The 13,898-nt window shown below is 33.5% G+C and overlaps 1 protein-coding gene across 8 annotated transcripts in view; it reads left to right on the top strand.

The window, feature by feature from the left end:
• Window positions 1-13,898, top strand: part of Dys (Dystrophin) — a 595,099-nt gene that overhangs the window by 364,114 nt on the left and 217,087 nt on the right. The window lies entirely within an intron of this gene.

The raw sequence follows: 13,898 nt of genomic DNA, 5'->3' as shown, positions 1-13,898 counted from the left end.
AAAAACAAGGGGCCAACAATAGGGCGCATCGCCACAACAGGGCGGGCGGGCGGAAGCGGGCGGAACCCACCGGAACCGGAAGTGCGACCCACTAATGACGCTCGGTGGCGCCATCTATGTGCAAGCCCTGCGTGACTGTTGTTGTTGAAATGTTTTTTTTTCCCCAAAAGTTGGCTCTGAAATAAAAAAGAGGCTTAGTGAATTTTAAGGTTGGGAAACGTACAAAATATAAATTAAGGTGGTAGGCATTTTTAGAAAAAAAAAATATTAATTACAAACATAATTATAACGTAAGAACGATAATATATGTGGAGATGGAGTTAATTGACTGTTGTTGTTGAAATGTTTTTTTCCCCCAAAAGTTGGGTCTGAAATGAAAAGCAGGCTAAGTGAATTTTGAGGTTGAGTTTCGTATGAAAAATAAATTAACGTGGCAAAACATTATAGAAAAAAAAAATTGATTTAATTAATTACAAACATAATTATAATGTAAGAACGATATGTAGATATGGAGTTAATTTGCTTTTATGACTGCTGATCGTAAATTCTAAGTTCTTTTCCAGAGTCAGGTTTTCATCTTTCTTCAGTCTTTAATAAGAGCTTTTACTTTTCAGCGACATTTTACGATTTTAAATTCTCGCGACTATAAACACCAATAATGGAACGGGTCTTAAACGCGATTGAAAAATTAAAGGTAATGATATCTTATTTGTTTACTCGACTTTCATCAAGTTACATGTATATTTTATTTTGAAGGAGACCTATTGCTGTCTCTTCATAATAGAATATCACACGACAAGAACCAAAACAATTATTTTTAGATCGCACAAATAATATAATTGTTCCATTTGGGAATCGAACTCACGACTTATCGACGCAATGGCAGCGGCGTGGCGACCTAAACCACTGAAACAGACTTTATTTCGTTACTACTATTCTGTCATCCAAAGACCAACATCTGTCATTCCATAATAGAATATCATATGACCTTTCTATAGGACGTTACCTTTATCCAAATAACAGAGGAATATAAGAAAAATATCGAAAACGAATCAGCCCCATTTGTCGGGAGCGTGATTGATTAAAACAAGATGGCGATGATATTGACAAGTGACGTCACTGTACACATTGTGCGTACATTGTTGGAAATAATACGATTGTTGGGATGAATTTTTGCTTATTCATTTCGTGAAGAGGGTGTTTTCTAGACGGAACCTGTGTTATGACTGCGTTTACTGGATTTGGAAATTAATATTTTTATTGTTTACTAATTATTTCAAAGTTGAAACGATAAAGGTATCTGTCATAAGACGCATATTTTTCATATGATCATAAAAAAAATTTGACTTAACTTTCGCCAATTAAAGATAACAAACTTTTACCGCATTTTAGCTTTTCTAAGGTTCTAAATATCACTGAAATTTTAACTCAGACGCGAAAATCCGATTGGTCACAAATCGCAAATCGCCTAATTACGATCACATGAAAACAGTCGCAAAATCGCCAATCTAGGTTTTATTTTTATTTAAAAATACATGACATTGCAATTAATTTAAATCGTTGGGATTTATTCATTCCAATGTTCAATACCAATATCATTTTCCTAAACAGTCTTATATAATTATGCTCCTACCAAAAATGTATTTGCAATATTTCCTTTAAAAAGAACCATGTAAAACAAGACATTCGTAAAGAGATACATATCATTACTGAGTTTATTTGAATTAATCATTAAAAGCTACCCCCGGAGAGTTTCCCTTTGGCGGAGTTTCTACTAACTATTTCCTAACTACCCTCACATTACGTATGTATAAAGGAATTCTGGTTTTTCAAGTACTTTCTTTGATATTCCAGAATGTTCTTTGCTGAATGTCGTATCTTAGTCTAGGGTCTCTGGTCGATGTTTAATCGTGTGCTATGGGAATACTTTTTTAAAGTTTCTGGATCAAAAAGCAGAGTATTTGTGTAAGTACATAAAATAAGAATAGATTTTTCTTAAAATAGTAACTGTTTCTGTAGTGTGAGGCCTTTAAACCAAGCTCTTAGGATTTTATCCTAGGGTGAAAACATTTTTTATTTGTTTTTTTTAGAATAATATTCTTTTCAAGGTTTTTGGTTCAGTATCACAGCACGTAAATAGCTTAAAGTTTGCTGTAAATGTATTATTTTAAGACCTGAAAAATATTGCGCGTTATAATCATCATAATAATAATTTCTTTAATATTTCTCCGACCGAAACCCGTAGTTTGGTGGGTCGGCAATTTCTTCAAAAGTGGTACTTAAAAAGTGATGATTGCCTGTGTAAATGTGTTTGTATGTGTTTTAAACTTATTTAATTCGTATTATTACGCACACAACAATGTGTGACTATTTTAATAAAAATATTTAATTTTGTATTGCCATTGTTTCAGGTATGTTATTTACGCACTACAATCATTTGAGCTGAACGATAAGGTAAAGTGAATTATATTAGTATTATTAGTTACGCTTAAAATTAAATTATTTAATTTCACTACCATGGTTATATTATAAATTAAATTATTGTAATTAGCTACTTATTAATTGAATGTCATTTATTAATAGCCAATCAATTAACGAGACATAGTGAGTGATACGTTGGACACGTTTGAAATGAGAATCTTTTCAACATATAAATCTACATTAAATCATGCATTCTTCTCATAGGAGTAAGGAAAGACCAAAGACTAATAATTGATACAATCCTTACAAGCTTCTCTTGCCTCATTTACATCCATACATACTTCTTGTCATACAGGATCAATCTTTACAAATGAATTATATAATAGTCAACTAAACAGATTTTACGATACAGCTGGAAACATACAATAGTTTAATAGATTTCTGTATTTGCAAATAAATAAATAAATAATTTATTAAATGTATTTGTCACCATATTTGATAAATACAAAAACTCTCACTAACATCGATCAAAAACCAAACAATGCTTAATTAAATACTCCAAACTAAATAACAAATACAATTCTCTCGAATATAATCCTGGTCTCCGCATCCCTGGACCCTCGTTAATCAGTCCACACCTCCGTCAATCCCCTGGGATCGCATGCAGGTGGCCGCTGATCAAATCTCAGTTTGCAATTTAAATTTTGCACATGTAATTTCCCTGTGTCCTTGTTTACTGTTAATGTTTGTTTCCAAATGCATAGTTGGAATGGTATTTTGAAATTACACATTATGTTGCAGTGATAGCCAAGTGGTATAAGCATTCACATACCATACTAAAGCTTGTGGGTTCACACTTGGGACAGGGTACTGATGATTTTTTTAAATATTGTGTTTGAGAAACATAAGGCAATTATAGCCGACTGTTAAAGCATTCACTTGCTATGTAGTCGAGGGATCAAAGCCAGTTAGGTATGTATTAGAAATAAACACACTTGTTTAATTGGTGAAGAAAAGTAACATTACGAAACCTTACTTGTTACACAGTTCTTTAGACATTATTAAAGGGCTACAAAGTTTCTCACCCACAATTGGATAGCGTGGTTGACTCAAGATTTAATCTTAAACTGATAAGCGCGCCCCTAGCGCATTCCTTACGAACTATTTATGGAAGTAGATTTTAAATCTCAAACTTTCTACACTCGACAGTAGCAAAAGTAACAAATCTCGCCACTGTTCGGACTCTTAAGCTTAATGCACTTTGCCGTTTTGCCGTCTTATAGTCAGGCCCCTGGCTGTAAATTTGACGGCAAAATTCACAATTTCAATGAAACAATGCACTCTCAATATTCATCTACCCCTTCAGAATTTGGGGTGGAGTTGGAACTATTCGTGATCACCGAAAACTTTTCACTTTAAAACAGCTGTTGATCACTGGTGCCATCTGCCGGCGGTATAATGGAAACTGTTGGAGCTTTTACATGCATTCGCTTTATTTACTTAAGTTATTTTGTATAAAGTTTGTGGTACATAAACTAACTAATTTAGTTCGGTAGAATGCGTCTTGGTGTTATTTACTGGTTATGTATACCTAACTTTATTGCTGAAAATGTTGTGTTACTTTGACATTAGGTTTGTTATCAAATGTCTATGGAGTTAGATTCTCGATTTGATAATTACTTAAACATTGTTCTTTACGATAAAAAAATCTCAAGAGAATAAAATCGTAATTCCCATGCGTAATTATGTTATCGACGTATAAGTACACGTAAAATTACTGCTGACTTTAACAAAACATCCTTTCATGCACAAAAATTCAATAAAAAACTTCTTATCCTGTGCTGTTTGATTGTTGGGGTTCAAAAAAAGTCTCTCCCATACTCCAAAAGAAAAAAAAAATCTAAACATCTGAACCACCAAGAATAGTCTTTTCCATACAAGTTCTTGTAGAAATACAGGCAAAACCAGCTGAAACATAATAATCAAAGCAAAAGATTACGTATGCTGCTCTCCTCTCGTCTGAAGACGTCTTCCTCTGGGACTCAATAGGGCCTAATTCATAGTCGAGAATTACTGTTTAATTTGCCTTCATTAATATTCATAGTACATGACCGTTACATTTGTACGGTTTACGAACACTCCCTAAAGGTTTTCAGGGGATTTTACACGTGGAGTAGGGATTTATTAGTGGTAGTAATTATATTATTGATGTTTAGGTGAGGTTTTATACTTTTTTATCGTCTACACATACATATATGTATGCATACATACATAAAATCACGCATTCTCCCCTTAGGGGTAGGCAGAGACCAGAGAACGCTACTTGGTACGATCCTTAAGTACAAACTTACCTTGCTTCATTCACATCCTTACATCTGGTAATTATGTATTGAGGAGCTCGTGGCTTAGTTTACAACAGCCGCACGGATCGATCTCTGAGGTTAAGCTACGCTTGCCGAGGTTGTTCCGTGGATGGGTGACCATCTCATACATATCGAGTTCCTCCGTGTTTCGGAAAGCACGTTAAATTGTGGGTCCCGGCTGTCATTTTCGAAGATCTTTGACAGTCGTTAACAGTAGTCAGAAGCTTGAAAGTCTGACAACCAGTCTTACCGAAGGGTATCGTGTTAATACCTAAGTAACTGGGTTGTGGAGGTCAGATAGGCAGTCGCTCCATGTAAAACACTGTATCCAGCTGCATCCGGTGAGACTGGAAGCCGACTCCTACATAGTTTGGAACAAAGGCTAAGCGAATATATATATACTTATTAATGTTGTCAAACGAATTTCTGTCGTTCGAATTTCTCAATCTTTTTGATGAATACAGCCAGAATTATTGTAATTTTAATGCATGTAAAACTAAGGGCACGTCTTGTCTATAAATCGGAAATAATACTTATAGTAAACAGAAAGATTTGTACCATAAAACTGATGCACAAAAGTTTTATTATTGCATCAAAATTCACATAAATATAAGGGGATAAGAATATTAGTGAGTTGATGCAGCGCGTCGTGTCGCGTGGCTGCGGCGCGTCATTTGTTGCCACGTCGCGCGGAACACGCGAGTAATAGGGCTGCCATTTATTCATACAACTTTTAGAAGAAAGTTACTTTTTATAGCTATTTTTTTAAATCATTTATTAGGTATATCAATATACATAATTTTAACCAATATAATGTTTGTCAATAATGTTTAACCAATATACATTAAATTTTATTCTTCTTGCCAAGTTACATGTTCGGCTTTCGGCTTCGGATTGTATATCGGTAAAGGCTTACGTAGGCTTGGGTTCGAGTCCAGGTTGAAGTTTAGTGGTAAATGTATCTAGGTATCTTAATAGGAAATTCTCAAAAGTAATAAGGTGTTAGTTCTTTGTAAATTTAATTCAAATCTGATTTAGGCATTTTTGAGGTGAAAATAAATAAACTTTCAATATAAACAACTTGAGTGCCAGATTTCCCTTCGGTATTTATTTTGAAAAATACACAAAGATGTTTTTCGATTCAAGTTCTTAATAAATATGTACATAAGGTTATATCAAATCAAACTCTCATTGCGTCATGTATAATACGAATCATGGGAAATACAAACAATAATTTACATAAACCATCAATCTATGGGATTGTAAATTTACTTTTTGGTATACGAATATAAATTCCCCATGAATTTAGCCACGTTTTTCTAAAAGTAGTATACATTTATACAAGCGTAAATTTTGAGATTTCTGTCAACATATTATAGAAAACGTTGTAATTTTTTTCCTGAAAGAAAGTTTTTTGTTTTGAACAATAACATATATTTTTCAGACTCAGATTTTTTTAAATTGCACTATTTGTTTAAAGCAATTGCTATGCCAATTATACCAAAATCCGTTTCGTAGTTTTCGGGTAATTGATTTACAAACATACAAACTTTCGCATTTTTAATATTACTATCATTTTTCAACAAAATAAGCAGTTATTTTGCTTCAACCCTGCTCACCTAGTATCATATCTCCCCGGTAGATGCGTCTTAGTCCCGCGTAAATTCCGCACTGCTATACATAACAGCACCTGCCTTTGAGTGGAAGGAAATGCCTTAATGAGCAATTGTTATTATACGAGTAGGTGGCTGCTTAAATTATAAGCTGCGAGCGCTTATTTTAGCGAAGATAATGTTGAGGTTTTTTTGTTTAGTGAAGGAATTTTTGGTTGTGTTCATAAATATTGTAGTGATACTTATTTAAAAAAGCTGGAAATGTAGTAATTCTCTGCCTTTAAAAAGGATTTTAAATGATGATTAGATGTTTCAATGCTGGATATAGCAAGCAGACCCAAATCGGTGACCATTTGCGGAGTACAGCAGACAGACTTTTTTTATATTTGTCTGGAAATATTCCAAAAATCTTTGATAAACTAGTGATTTTTGGCCTAAATGACCGGTAAATGAAAGGTATACATTTCTTTAAATGAAATCACATTTTCTAATTAACCTTGAATAATACCATGGTTTTCCACGGTTCGTAGAAATCCTACACCACGTGTTTTAGAGGCAAAGACATACATTTCCTTGCTATAACTGGCTATAACTTATAACGCCTGTTATACCCAAAGGTTAAGGCTTAAGAAATACACCGTTTCACCATTTACAATGTCAGTCCCATGTAACCGGGGGACCTATTGCCATAAAATTTCACAAATTAAATGAAATACAACTTAATCTATAACAACATTTCCCATCGATTTTCCAACAGTATTAAAACATTATATACAATGCAACCTGACACGGGCGAGGCGGCGGTAATCATCTTCAAGCCGGCGCCGGCTCGAGCCGCCAGATGCTGTCTCCTTTTAATTACTGAATGTACTGGACTTATTGTAGCACAATGTCTGTGAAGCTTCAGTTCTGAGAGGGCTTAAGATGTTTATTTCGTTATTTGTTAGACATTATCGAGGTGATTGCTTGGTAATGACTGTGTTAATTGAGAATTTTCATTGATACAGTTTTACTGATACTTTGAACTTAGTTTACTGGTTTTTCAATTGTAAATCTGTCATTTACTCAATTATTATTGAGCGTTGTAACCCCACCTTCTTCCTTCTCCTAAGCCCCGTTCCTCCTTCAAGACCCGTGCCAAAATAGTTCCATAGGTGTTTATTTTACTACAAGTTTGGTAATGATTTCAAACAATACTGATTACTACTGAAGTGTCAAAAAATTATGTATCTTTCATTCACTATGAAGGCTTGCGAGTTGCCTTACAATTCATTTGGATTAATGAGGAAGAAAAATAAATACGTCACACCGAGCTATAATAAGCATAATAAAGATAAACAGTCTTTCATATACTAAAACAATTAAAGTCAACACTCTACCATCTATCATACAACTGGAGAACTTATATTCCAAATCCATTATCGTTATAAGCTGAGCGTTCTCGAGACAAACATACAAACAGCTGAGACGTAGCTCTATTTTTACAAGGATCGCTTTTGTTTGGCCAACGTTGTCTTTGTAATATAAACTTGAAAGTACTAAAAATATATTTCTGATATTTTTGAACTGAGTTGGATATGAAAATACTGGATAAAATTTATTTTGAATTACACTAAATCAAAATCGAATCATTTATTTATTTAGGTCAAATGCTGACACTTATGATAGTCAATGATACAGAGAGTGAATTTACCGCTAGTTCAGAAGGTAGGGCCAATGAGAAGAGCTGGCAAGAAACTGCTGGCCACTCTTTTTAATCGCCAAATGGTTTTAACAACATTTATATTAGGTATAAATAATTGATAATGTAGGGAGCTGATACCAACACTACCGAACACACACAGGTCATAACAAATTAAATCAATATATTAAAGTGCTAGTAAACAAGACGTCACGTGTATTGGAAGCGTAATGAGAGCAAGCGTATCAAATAGAAAATACACCTATTTTCCCCTAAATATATTCAAACACACGTAAATATTTTCTATCAATAGATTAATCAAGTCCAAAGGTCTAAAGGTGGTGGACCCTCATTAGGGCAGCTTCCGTATTTCCAGTTGATTTGCCACGGAGGTGTTTGTACGTCTCATTACGATGTTTAACCCAATTGTTGAGGACCCCTGACGCCGGACGCTGAATTTTGCATGATGGATATTTTTATTTATGATGTATACAATATTTGTATGTTTGTGTAGGATGACCTGATGGCTATTGATTATGTTATTCTGTCATGAAGAATATTTTGGTTGGGTGTACGGAAAGCAGATAATATAGTTTGATTTTTATGTCAAGAAAAGTGATATACTTTTCAATAACTACTGCAACGATCTCAATAGTAACCCGGACTATAAGAATAGTGTCTGCTGTAAAATATTTGGCTTTAGACTTTCAGCAAATTATATACGTCTGAATAGCAAACTTAAGTCTACCAAGCAACTCTGCCTTCACTAATAAGTATAACACAATCTACATGAATTCATAATTGTTAATATCGTTAAGTAAAACGGACTAAAAAATCTTATATTAAGATTGTAAAACAACTTTGACCTTAATTTTCAGTGATATCATAATGTATTCAGTAAATAAGTGTTATGTTTCAAAAGTTTATGATAAAAGCGAACAAGGACACAGTAATGTTTATGTTTTGATAACGACATTGTGTAAGATACCTACTGGCGTACATTATCTAGTAAATTGTACAGGGCGAAAAGCACAGGTATATTCTCAAGGGTAACTCATAATATACCACATCCTTTCGTTCTGTATCGTATGATAGCAGATTATGAAAAGAAAAACTAGAAACAATTATAGGCGAAGTGGCGAATTATCAAGCCGCTTTTTATACTCTTACAATAAGTCACTTTACTATAGATGACTACTACTAATTAAAAACTGAACCATTATTCACCTATATGTGTCAGACTATAGTATAATCAGACTCAGACTCAACCCACCAGTCACGAAAATGCATAAACAAAAATATTTAGCTTCACATATTTTTGCCTGACAATATTTGTACAAAAATGCTCCCCACTGCAGAAATCTAACATGCTATGGTCAGCTTCAAAGGGGTTAATATATCGTCTATATTATTAAAAGCAAAAACATAGTAATATAACTCATAAAACCACTTTGATGAAGCCACAAGCGATCAGCAGCTTTTTACAATTAGCGCGATTAACAAAGCGCCTCGGCTCCGATACAATACTTTTAATTAGAGAAAAGAAATTAAAACTACACCGGCTCTGTATTGCACAGTGGGCAGAATTAGTGAAACTTTTACAAGTTTTAATAAGGCAAAGACGGGAGAGATCTTTGTGGGTGCGACTGCAAGCGGGAAGCGATTTGAACATTTCGAAGTTCAGTAGAGAATTCTGAGTTATAATTAGTGGGTACTAATAAAATAAATATAATATTATTGTTCACTGCAATAACGATGTGTCTTCACTTACGCTCGTTAGTTAATAAGTTTTATAATGTTGTACATATCATGTATGTATATGAGAGAAAAGTGCGAATGTAAACACACATAACCAACCTTTTTAAAACTTTAAATAAAATATTTTTTAGATTATTATCTACAAGCACAAAAAGCAGACTTTTGTCTTGAATTTCAAAGGTAAAATATTTTTCAATTCTGACATTGAAATTTTCCATTTACTTGCTTATTCCTTCGGAGCTTGAATTATATAGTCGTACTATAGAATGCGTAAATAATATTCTCCGCTATCAGTGAGACCGGTACCCACTTCAGGAAGTTTCTGTTGCTTCCTTCCTGAAACTGTGAAATATTTCAGCGATGCCTTTGCACCACTCCTCCGTAGAGCCAACTCTATACTTTTAATTTTTTTTATTGTTTTTATTAAAGAATTGTTTGCTATCGATAACAGGAGGATATTAAATTGCGCTTGCTTTGAACAAACGATTGGAGAAATTACGCGCGATATTTTTTTCCTTTGAGAGTGTTAATAATGTTTTATTAGATTTTTTATTGTTGCTGATTTCTTTAATGAAAGAGCTTATGTAAGGTTTGTGAGAATTAAATATACTTTTAGATGCAAACTATTGAAAGGGCCTGGAGAGAAATTGGCGCAAATATACTATGTACAAACTTTGGTTAACTTATAAACTATTTCTTTAACAGCGTTATTTTGTGTAATTTTTAATGGAAACGATGCATGATTTTACTAGAAATTAATATTTATATCAATGTATTTTAAGAGTTTCGAAATAGAAATTTCGAAACAGAAAATAAGAGACCAAATAAACGCGACAAATAAGATGGGGCTATTTATTTTTTAAAGAGCACTTTTGCATTTTCATATACCTCCCACCAAATAAATAATTCTCAGTGACGAATTCACGAAATTATAATAAGAATAAAATAAATAAATAAATAAATAAATAAATATTTTGGGACAACTCACACACGGTCATTTGATTCCAAACTAAGCAGAGCTTGTACTATGGTAACCAAATAACTGATAAACATACTTATATACTTCTAAATACATACTTATATAGATACATTAACATCCAAACAGAAATAACAGAATAGTTATAAAACAAAAAATAACCCTAACGACATTAACGTACAAACAGATTCTAAATTCATATACACTTCAGTTAAAATGATCTCCCGAAATATCAGGTTATAAACAACAGCGAGATAAGTTTTGAAGCGCCACGTCTTGTCTGTGCAGGTGTCGCCCAACTTGTTCCCCAACTTGTTCGCCAACTCGCAGGTCTACTTCGTGTTTGTGAACTGAATTAAATTAAATACCCGCTACGAATAGAACTGTTTTGTGGAAAGAATGGCGTTTAAAGTTTTATTGTTTTTGTTTTGTGGAAATATATAAATATATTTTGGTGTAATATAATGCTCTTACTAACTATTGTTCATGTAACACGAGATTCAATTTTTATGCTCAAAGTATTAATTATACGTTATCGAAGCGTAAGTCCGTTTATCTGCCATTATTTTCTGTCTAAATCGTTGACCCGAATCTGATGAAATGTAGCATGAGGATGGGTATAATGCAAGGAGCAAACGTAAGTGCCTTAACTAGGGAATCATATTGATAATATAATCTTGCAGAAGTTGTATAAGTCTTTTGATTTAACTGTGAATTTGTCCATACAAATAAACAAACTCATTGGATAACGTCCTCGTATATTTACCAACAAACGTATATCAGCCTGACCTATTTCTAACTTAAACTAGAATACAAAACCTATACATTACTAAGAAAATAAATAACCCTTAGCTTAAACTTAGGGGTTGAGTCTAACCCCCCATCTCTCAAGCGAACCAATCAGGTAAGTGGCTCGTATTTTACAAGATTTGCCGATGCGCGGTTCGATTCCCGTAAAGCGAATTATAAAGCCTGTTCGATGAAGCGGTTTTGTCCGGTCGTTTTTTTGAGAGCCTTAGGAATTTTTATTAACATTTTTCTACTCGGGCTTGTCTGGATAGATGATTTTCTCTTTGTTGTACGTTCAACGGTGGGGTGTGTTTTTTTATTGAAAATTGATCGTGTGCATTGTTTTAGTTGTTGATGTATATTTGTTCAGTGATGCATTCTATTTGGGCTGTACAATGTTTGGGCAATTTTTTTGTGGTATGATGCATTCAAATTTTGGTTTCTATTGTTTTTAAAAAACTTATTAAGTACTTAATTCTTTATGAGAGACGCGATGCAGTTCCTGCGGGTAAACCTTTACAAATTATACACTTAAACTTTCCTTTAAGATCGCTATACTTATAAGTAAAAACGATTAAAAGAAGTTAAGTAGATTTTGAGTATATCGAATACAGACAAACAGAGGAAACTTAGTATATTATAATTGTTGTATAATTGTATAATAAGCCACTCAAAGACTTAGCAATTACATACTTATTGCTTTTGAATATAAGTAAACCATTGTTACTATAAATATTCTGTACCCTTCAAGGAAACCCAAATAATGATACATTTTTTATCATTATGTAAAAGATAAAAATAAATACTTTTCCTTCTTCATGCTTGTTGATACATGACCTTTGAAATAACAGAAACTTTATTTAATAATATAATGGAATAGTTGGCAAAAGGAGTAAACAATAAGTTTATACAGGTTGTTGTAAATGACATAATATTGTTTTTTTCATAACTTAAAAAAATACAACAATTTTAGCGGCTTTCTATAGTTGATCTACTAATACTAGCTCCTGTCGCGTCTCCGTTCGCATGGACTATACGACTTATACGGCTAAATATCTGCATAGCTCCCGTTCCCATTAGAGTTCCTCAAAAAAAGCTCTCCCTGGTCCTTTCTTGGGTTTCAAACTCTCTTCGGTACCCAATTTCAGTGGTTGAGACATGAGGAAGATACAGATAGAGCTACTTTTGCATTAATTATATTAGTATGGATTAGTTTATTGTGTAAATTCATGCTTAGGCCAAAAACACTACTTACAACCATCATTGCAAGAATTTTTAGCTTCATCAAACTAACCAAATGCCTTTCTTATCGTCATTTTATCTTTCTACAAATCTCACACACCCTGTATAACAGTTTGACCGTTAACAAGTTGACTGTGACCGCTCCCCAGGGGGGGGTAAGTTTTTCTCGTTCGATACGGCTCCAATTAATTTTGTTGTTTCACAAACTTTCGCGACACGTGTAAGGTTTGTATGATCTGTAAATAACTGAAAAATTGAGAAGTAAAACTATTATTACAAAGTCTTATGATAGGTATGTAAATGTCTTGCTGCATTACTATTAACTGAGTAATATTATATAGGAATTAAAATGATAAAATATAGTAAGTGTAAAGTATGCCAAAGTAAACGTTAAACAAAAATCGAGGTAATTTGGATTAAAGTTAATTATAATGTGATATAGTTAATAAAATAATACTTCTACTAAATATCTTTACACTGTAAGACGCTTAAGACTAACTCCTTATCTCTAAAGAAAACTATTAAACACAAATTACGTTGACACTTTTATTCATGTCACAATACATTAACAAAGTCCCAACTTTTAAAAACAAAGTACAGTGGCAACGCTTTTGTATAATGCAACAACAATCCCACTTTTATAGTTCCAACTGCGACCACTAGCGGCGCTAGTTGTACCGTCCATTGTTGCACAACTTCACTTGAATTGCAAATGACGAGCAAGATACCTGGGAACTGTGTACTATTTAAACTACGTACCCGTGTACCTGTGTACTGTGTATTGTGTACTTAAAGTACACAGTGTTTTAAGTGTGTTATTATAGTATGTGGTTTAGTTTGTGTTTTAATAGGTAGACTGGAGTTTTGCTTTGCGTTAGATTATGCAGTAGGTTGGTGCATTTCGACTGAAGGGGCTTGGCAGAGCGGAGTATAGCTTGTAGCGGTTTTGATAGTATTTCCACTGACACGGAATGCAAATTTTGAGCTTTGCTTCCGTGGAAATACACCCTAAAAATATTGTTAGTTCTGATGAAATTAATCGTATGGGACTGATA

The sequence above is a fragment of the Anticarsia gemmatalis genome, chromosome 21 (assembly GCF_050436995.1).
Source record: "Anticarsia gemmatalis isolate Benzon Research Colony breed Stoneville strain chromosome 21, ilAntGemm2 primary, whole genome shotgun sequence".
In the NCBI taxonomy this organism is placed as follows: domain Eukaryota; kingdom Metazoa; phylum Arthropoda; class Insecta; order Lepidoptera; family Erebidae; genus Anticarsia; species Anticarsia gemmatalis.
The sequence above is the reverse complement of the archived record's forward strand: the minus strand, read 5'-3'. Positions and strand labels throughout refer to the sequence as shown.